The sequence below is a fragment of the Lissotriton helveticus genome, chromosome 6 (assembly GCF_964261635.1).
Source record: "Lissotriton helveticus chromosome 6, aLisHel1.1, whole genome shotgun sequence".
NCBI classification, from domain to species: domain Eukaryota; kingdom Metazoa; phylum Chordata; class Amphibia; order Caudata; family Salamandridae; genus Lissotriton; species Lissotriton helveticus.
Genome location: NC_136067.1, coordinates 822,500,223 through 822,509,013, shown reverse-complemented (window position 1 = coordinate 822,509,013; position 8,791 = coordinate 822,500,223). Strand labels below are relative to the sequence as shown.

General features: G+C 44.4%; 1 long non-coding RNA gene across 1 annotated transcript; it reads left to right on the top strand.

The window, feature by feature from the left end:
* Positions 1–5,733: 5,733 nt before the first annotated feature.
* Positions 5,734–8,105, top strand: LOC144761548 (uncharacterized). The gene is made up of 3 exons (XR_013595780.1): positions 5,734–5,809; positions 5,894–5,956; positions 6,039–8,105. It is a non-coding gene; the product is annotated as an uncharacterized LOC144761548 (long non-coding RNA).
* Positions 8,106–8,791: the final 686 nt, after the last annotated feature.

Below are 8,791 nucleotides of genomic sequence, written 5' to 3'. Positions count from 1 at the left end.
CCGGTAGAGGTACTCTTACAGGGCCGCACCGCAACTTCACTCTCCCTCCACATATAGACCGACTGCACTTTAAAGACCATACATTTAGAGACTAGCTTAGGGAACAAATAAAACAGTATTTTGATGAGAATACAGGCTCAGTGTACTTCCATAGTACCCTTTGGGAAGCGTACAAATGGTGGCATTGTACAGGCTGTGACCGGGGCTAAACGGAAGGAGCAGCGCTCACGATGTGAGATGCTGGAACAAGAAATAACGAACATTGAAACTAGGTTGGGGCAAGAAGGGATAACTGACTCAGCACTGAGACATAGGCTGAGTCTTAGGCAGAGCTCAAAGACCTAGAGTAAAACGCGGCCCAAGCACACGCAGTAGCCATGCAGAGACGAATATACGATTTCGGTGACAAAGCTAATAATCTGATAGCATGACTAGAGAAGAGGGACAGGAGCCAAAACTGGGTCTCGGAGCTGCTGACCCCGGACGGCACCCCAAGGAGGTCAGTGCGGAAATACAGAGGCCTTCACAGCCTATTATGAAGAGCTCTATCAACCGGTCTCTGAAAGATCGGCTAATGATAGCATCGAACTGCTCAGAGATATTCCACTGCCAGTAATCTCGGCGGAGGACAGGAAGCAATCGAACATGAATTAATGAAAGAGGAAATCGTGGGGGCCATTAGGAACCAACAATCTGGAAAGGCAGCAGGCCCAAACGGGCTCCCTACAGATCTCTACAATAGTGTGGCAGAGACTAGAGTCCAACAAATGTTAAATATGTCCCTGCCGTGAGGGAAGACAGACAGCTACCAGTGGATCTGAGTTTGGCAACCATAGTAGTCATTCCAAAGAAAGGGAAGCCCCCAGGGCTGTGTAGCTCCTATAGACCCATCTCTTTACTTAACTTTGAGGTCAAAGTCTTGGCAAAGGTGCTAGCCAACTGATTAGCCACAGTGATGTCCACGGTCATCCACTTTGATCAATCAGGATTCATGCCGCACAGAAGTACTTCGCCAGTCCATCCTACAGACTAGTAAGTTTGCTTTGGGTTTTCTTACATTAGATACTTCACCACATGCAGTAGATTAGATACTGAACCATATTCATTACCCATAGGTGTTCCATTGTCCTGATAAAGACCCCGCTGTGAGGCCATCAATAACCCTCCTGTCCATTGGGGGTCGAAAGGTAGACCATCTTTACCACACCTGCACATGCTCATGGATCAGAATGTACTAATTAATAATGTGCCAATGAGCAATGTATTATGGAACTAATTGACCTTGACAGGCTGGAAAGGCTTATTTGTATATAGTGTGTATTTTATCTATGTCACAAACACCTTTACCCTGTCCCTCACTACCACTTCCCTATTTCTTCGCTGTGTCACTTCCTACACCCAGGAACATTATTTTTGGAGAAAAGGCACATCTACCCATTTAATGCTTTGATTTATAATTGCATCTAATGCGGCTTGAAAGAGAATTAGTTGCCCCATCATGAATGCAGGGGACACTCTCTCACACAGAGGAATATATCAAGAGTCTGATAGAAAGGGACTGGGGTTCCACCTTCTTAACATCGAACACTTCCGCTATTGATTTCTCATTAAACGAAAATATCAACAAATTGGAGAGGCTAGAAAAGAAGTTAGTACGCACCAGATTACATGGGCACCTTCTAACTAAATACCTTCAGGAAAATATCATACCTACAGCCTTCCAAGTTCGCAACGAACCAGCCATTTTTGTGGATAATCCAAAATTCAAAGAAGGGTTTAGCTTAGTGGTTAATAACTGCTCACGCCACTGGATGGTGTTGGGGGTTGAAACTGCTCTGGAACAAGTCGAGAAACTTATCAAGGAAATACGCGATTTAAGACAGGAGATAAGTGGAGTCTCTGCCATCGCGAATGCCAAAGAGACACTTGAACGACTTGAGAAGACACTAAAAGATTTTGACGAAGAGGCACAAGCTAAAAAACTAGATAAACTTGCAAAGGACGTACGTTATTACGACAAGAAAAAGACCTACCCCTACCTGCAAGAAGATTACTTCAAACAGGACCAACAGGGACGTTTCTTTAAGAGAGGAAGAGGGGAATACAAAAGAGGCAGAAGATTTACCACTTTTTCAGACTCTACATACAGTTCTGAGAGTGACGGTGAACAAGCAGGCCCTAGTGGCAATTACCAATACCAGGACTCATGGTATCAACCACAACAATCACGACAAATGGGACCACCGCCTTTTTTAGAGAACAGCGATTGGCGACCACCGAGGGGACGAGGGAGCCCATGGAACAGAAGACCACGCCGCGGCCAGAACCAACAAAATTGGGACACCGGACGTCAACAAGGACAGGAACAGAACTCCAAACAGGTACGCTTTCAACAATAGAACCATGGGGAGATCAACACCAGGAGGAGAACATACCGATGGTAAACCAAAGGAACCCCATCATTAATCTGTCCTCCCACACACTTTCATCTGAAGAAAACAGCATCCTGATGAAGGGCTTGTCTTTTGTACCTACAACGCATGCAAATCGTTTCAACATAAAAGCAGAACTACACACGTTCTTCTGTAAGATCCGCTTAAGACATTTTTTCAAGCACTCCTTACCCATATCATCAACATCTCACACGGGGCTGCGCCCACCATCTACATTCATGCCCCCAGCACATTCTGTATCCCATAGGATCCTCACATACGAAAGTGTTGTACTCGGGGATGTCATGAAAATGTGCGGGAAGAAACCATATGTGAGACACAATACAACGCAAGGAGAACAACAAGCCCTCGCCGATCTGAAAAACAACAGAGCGATTGTTATCAAGCCGGCTGATAAGGGGGAAGCCATTGTCATGCAAAATGTGGAGGACTACAAAGCAGAAATCTATTCCCAATTGAGAGACGGTGTTAGCTACACACATATAAACATGGACCCAACCAAGGAAATCCGGACCAAAATCAAGACCATCACTGAAAGGGGCAGAGAACTGGGTTTTCTCTCACAAAAGGAATTTGAGTTTCTGAATGTCAATCAACCCCGCACACCCACCATATATACGCTACCTAAAGTGCACAAGAACCCTCTCAAACCACCGGGACGACCAATCCTATCAGGTTGTGGGTCATTATTGGAACCTGTCTGTAAATATGTGGATTTCTTTCTGAAACCTTTGGCTGAAACAACGAATACCTACTTACGGGATACCATGCAAGTTGTGAATCTAGTGGATAACATGACTTTTGAAGAGAACAAACAACTCCTGGTGACTATGGACATTGTCTCCCTATACACCAGCATCTGACAAGCACCAGCTTTAAAGTCCATAATGAAAGCTTTGGAGAGGAGGCCAAAAACCCACCTATGTTCCCACTGAATTTATAATCAATCTTCTGGAGGTAGCGATGACAAAGAACTTTTTTATCTTCCAAAATTACTACGTCCTAGAGAGCAAAGGCGTAGCTATGGGGGCTGCTTTTGCCCCAGACCTGGCCATTTTGTACATGGACGATTTTGAAACTACCAACATCCTATCATCCAATAACCCTTTCAGGAATAATATCACTGAATGGCGAAGGTACACAGATGACGTGCTGCTAATTTGGACAGGAGATAGTAATGACCTCACCAACTTCTTCACCTGGTTAAACACACAGTCAGACGACATCAAATTTACTATGCAATATGACAAGAAAACTATTGACTTTCTAGATATCAGCATTAAAGTAAAAGATAATCACCTGTACACCACTCTTTTCAGTAAATAGGCAGAACGTAATACGCTACTACGGTATACCAGCCACCACACCAGAGGACTTCGGGATAATCTCCCCTTTGGCCAGTTTCTCAGAATCAGAAGGAATTGTTAGTTTAAAGAAGATTTCTTTAGAGAATCAGAAGACCTGATCAACTGCCTCGTAGAAAGAGGGTATCCCAAAAGACTAGTCAAGAGATCGTGCAAGAGGGCATGGTACAATGCCAGAGAGACTCTACTTGTTCCCAGAAACCGCGAAACCACCCTGGATAGAATGATATGCGTCACGACGTTCTGCACAAGAAGTAATGACATCAAACTGATAATCAATGGTCATTGGGGCTTGATTGCGGACACTCTAGAAGTACATGAACCACCGATGCACGCTTTCAAAAAAGCCAAAAATATCAAGGACCAAGTGGTATGCTCCTTACTTGATGTCCCACCCCAACAGACCATCCAGACAATGTGGAACCTACCTCAAGTACTGGGACATTATAAATGTACTGAATGCAAGGCCTGCCCATGTGTATAGAAACCAAGACCTTCACCCATGGACAATACACCATCACCCTTCAAGATCACACTAATTGCAACACAGAGAACGTTATTTACGCCATTGTATGCCCATGCAATAAGATCTATGTGGGCCAGACCAGACAAAAGGCGAAGACTCGAATCCTACAACATTGCAGTAGGATTCGCTGCAAAACAGCTGGAGCGCCATTAGTGGAACATTTTACTGATGCTACCCACACCCCTGAATCCATCAAATGGGTGATACTAGAGAAGGTATCTCTAGGACAACGGGGTGGTGACTTTTCCCAAATTTTAAATATGAGAGAATGCAAGTTGATGCAACGTTTTAATAGTGTCCTGAATGGACTAAACGAACAAGATTTTATCCACGCACAAATGGCTTGCCTACATAACGAATAACTCAGGGCAGACACTATGTAGTGTAGACCAACACACACAACTAACTGTATAAACAAACTGTGTCCCAATATATGTATATAGTTTGTCGTTTTGTTGAATTCTGCTTCAAAATGGGACAATATGTAAGTTTTCAAGATATATTACCTTGAACAGATTATGATTACACATATGCGGTATGTCAGATTGGTTTGTTTATTATTAATATTCAATGTTTTTTCAACAGTTTTTGATATCTGCATGTCTCCTTAATTTACATCTGTAATGTTGTTCTGTTGTTGACAGTACCCGCATACTTAATTTTCGCCTCCATCAGTAGATCGATATAATTTAATGATCCCCTCTTTGTTAAGGATCTTTACAAATAGCTGTATCAGTATCGCTGTCACGTAGACACACACTGGCCGTTGTCAGAGCCCCTTCCTTAACTTGGACACACCCTGCCTCACACCCATTGGTGTAGGCCTGACGAGCCCTTCTGCCTCCATCCAGCGGCTGCACCTCGCGGTGCACGTGCGCTGCCGAGTCTATTTTTACGTGTGGAGACAGGCGAGCCGCATTCAACCTGCAGCCGCCAACGGATTGAGGTAAGCAGCGCGTTTGATGCCTTTCCTTGTATTTTGGATTAGAATCCCTTACAGGCCTTTTTCCCTAGTCACCAATAGCGGGGTATCCCACACAATCTGGAAGCAGACGAGCCTCACTTAGTCAGCCGCCAGCGGATCTATTTAACTACCGCGAATCATGCTGCTTTTGTTCACGTTAGAATGTCATCCCAGCCAGGCCCTTCTTCATACCACCTACCGTAAGCCCGTTAATCGCGCTCCATCCGGAATTGTCTTTTCCTCAATTGGCCCTTATAGACACATGTGGCTTTTTTGACTTAGCTGAGGTTTTTGTGTAATGTTTCAAACTATGTGTAACTACCCAGACTTATTTTCAACGGAAGTCCTCGAAATCCTGTATGTTAATATCAGACTTAACCATTATGTTGCGAACCCTAGTATGTGACATCATGCCCCCCTCCTCATTTCAGACTTTTGTACCGGATTATTCCGCTGGCTATGGGAGATTGAATCGTCATCCCGTGTACTGTTTATTTTTGATGTAAGTACCCAACCCCATGCTGATTACTATTCCTTAGTAATTTTGCATTTGACATGCATACTCACGCCCATGTCTTCCCAACAGTGTTACTGGAGCTATCTGGAAACCCGCTCAGGATTTAACTTTGCCAGTTCATCCTACAGACTAGTAAGTTTGCTTCGGTTTTCTTACATTAAATACTTCACCACATGCAGTAGATTAGATACTGAACCGTATTCATTACCCATAGGTGTTCCATTGTCCTGATGAAGACCCCGCTGTGAGGCCATCAATAACCCTCCTGTCCATTGGGGGTCGAAACGTAGACCATCTTTACCACACCTGCACATGCTCATGGATCAGAATGTACTAATTAATAATGTACCAATGAGCAATGTATTATGGAACTAATTGACCTTGACAGGCTGTAAAGGCTTATTTGTATATAGTGTGTATTTTATCTATGTCACAAACACCTTTACCGTGTCCCTCACTACCACTTCCCTGTTTCTTCGCTGTGTCACTTCCTACACCCAGGAACACTATTTTTGAAGAAAAGGCACATTTACCCATTTAATGCTTTGATTTATAATTGCATCTAATGCGGCTTGAAAGAGAATTAAACCTCTTCTTTTTTGGAATTGACCTTATGGTGATCTATCTATTTGTGTTATGTTCACATGTTTGATGTGCATTTGAATGTTTCAACTACTCCGACCATTTATAAACTTACGGCACAGAAGTACCAGGCTGAATCTTCGCGGCCTATATGGAGTCATGCACAAGGTGACAACTCAACCGACTGAGGCTGCCGTGCTGTTGTCACTAGATGCACAAATGACGTTCAATAGTATTGAATGGCCATATCTCTTTGCGGTCCTGTCCAGACTGGCTTTGGACCGTAATTCTGTGCCTGGATCAAACTCCTGTATTGTGCTCTGCTAGCGAGGGTCCGTGTAAACAAGATGATACCTAGACCATTCTCACTACACAGGGCTCCCGACAGGAGTGCCTGCTCTCCCTCTTGCTTTTCGTGTTGGCACTTGAGCCACTAGCGTTGTGGTTATGTGGGGATCTACTTGTACGAGGCATTGATGTGGGGGGTGGCTGGGAGGAGCATATCTCCCTGTATGCAGACAACATCCTGCTTTATGCACATAAACTCCGCCAAACATTTTATAGACGTAGTCACATTTTTCAACTTTTTGCCAGCTATTCGGGCTACCAGATAAACTGGGACATTGACTTAGTATTTCCCCTGATAGATGAGTTCCCACCCCTTACGTATGCCTGTGCGGCTCTGGTCCATCGCGGAGAGTTCAAGTACCTCAATAATTGGATCGCTAAAATAGAGGAGGACTTTATGCTATGGAACGTATACGTCCAACTAGAGAAGTTGCGAGAGGATGTGGCCCATTGGCGACGACTTACTGTTTCCCTTATGGGTTGAGCAGTCTTGTTCAAAATGATGTTTCTTACCCGCCTGTGATATGCACTTCCGAGCACCCCATACCAGATACCGGAGGCTTTCTTCCAAGCGATTGAAGCAGAACAACGCAACCTGTTGTGAGGGGGTGGCAGTCTGCACATACCGCTATGCAAACTGCAATGGGGGGACTACGAGGGTGGCCTGGCAGTACCGTGCATTAAGAACTATTACTTTGCATCCCAACTTATTAGCATTAACGATTGGGTTTTCACACCAAACGCCAAACCTGCCTACCAAGTGGACTGCCTCGCTATGGGGAATGGCGGCTACCCGACCCTGCTATACAGTAAAAACTGGAAGAGGTAGCCCTAACGTACACTCAGACGGTGGTGCAGGTGTGGCGAAAAGCCACAAAATTATTAGGGTGGGAAACAAAGCTAATGGAACACACCCCGCTCTGGGTCGGCACATGCAAGGCTTTTGTAAATGTTGTAAATGGGGTCTCATTGGGTTAGATAGTTAGGAGACTTATGGCGAGGTGGGACAATGGTCACCTTTGAAAACCTACAGACAGAATATCAGATGGGAGAAGGGGAATGTTTCCGATATCTGCAACTGAGGCAAGCCCTCTGATGCAATATATCAGAGGGGGAACAAATACCTGAATACTCCCCGCTAGAGGACAGACTCCTACTCGACCTATTGATTGACAAAGCTGTCTCACTAACATACCGGAAAATTATGAATAACTCAGATCATATGGGCCCCCCCATGGGAGTCGTGGGAATCATTTCAGATTGATCCAACTCTGGATCCTACACAGGTGATATGTCCCTAGGACACTGCAACGCCATTTGGGTCGTTGTGACGTGGACTGGTGCATTAGACTGTGTGGAGAGACAGGCACCTTCTTTCACATTTTATGGGCCTGTCCTAAAATTCTGGTGTACTGGAGGGGTGTTGCACGAGTGATGACAGCAGTAGTATGCCTACAAGTCCCGGTTGAGGCACAATGGCACATACTAGGAGAGACGGACTGGCCGAAATGCACAAAAATATGGCTTAGGTTTGCAGATGGGGTGTCAAAGAGGAATATTGCATGAGCATGGGGAGCTGCTTAAGCTCCAAAGATTGGAGACTGAAAAATAGATATAGAATGGTGCCTATGATAGAGCAAGATTTCGCATCGCGACTTGCTCGATTCATGAACCTCGAAACAGTTGTAACCTCGTAACGAATTCTACGTTTTACTAATATCTTTTATTTCCGATATATATGTATGATAGAGAAGCTTGCTTATGTGTTTTATTAATACGAATAACTTTTGTAATTCTAAAAATGGCCGCTGCTTGACTTTCCTCTTCTGCGCATGCGTCAGTCACACTCACGTGACTTCGTGTAGATATAGTTTTGGAGGGAAAGGGTGCGCATGCGTAATAAGCAATAAGATGACTATGCTTTGATAACGTGGTGAAGCCTTGTGCTGCTGCTCTTGTGACATTGTTCGTTGCACTTACCATTAATGCATAGTATATTTTTATAATGATGAAACCTGAAATGTGAAATCATGACAT